Genomic DNA, 349 nt, shown 5'->3' on the forward strand with positions numbered 1-349 from the left:
CTGCAACAATAGGTGATAATGGAGATCCCATAGGAGTTCCAAAAATTTGTTTGTAATATTTACCGTTAAAAATAAACACTGTCGAGTTCAGTACCAATCGAAAAGCTATCATAAATTCCTCCAATGTAATTTTTGTCTCACTGGATATGAACTCCCATCTCCTAACAACACTATTAATTGCCAAATCCATAGGTATATTAGTGAACAAGGAAACAACATCCAGTGAAACCAAAATCGAATTAGATTCAAGCTTAATATTTTTTAATTTATCAATTAAATCAACACTATTCCTAATATAACTTGGAGATTTTTGTATAGAATTATTGATAATTTTGTGTAAGTATAATGA

The sequence above is a fragment of the Trachymyrmex cornetzi genome, unplaced genomic scaffold (assembly GCF_001594075.2).
Source record: "Trachymyrmex cornetzi isolate Tcor2-1 unplaced genomic scaffold, Tcor1.1 scaffold1726, whole genome shotgun sequence".
NCBI classification, from domain to species: domain Eukaryota; kingdom Metazoa; phylum Arthropoda; class Insecta; order Hymenoptera; family Formicidae; genus Trachymyrmex; species Trachymyrmex cornetzi.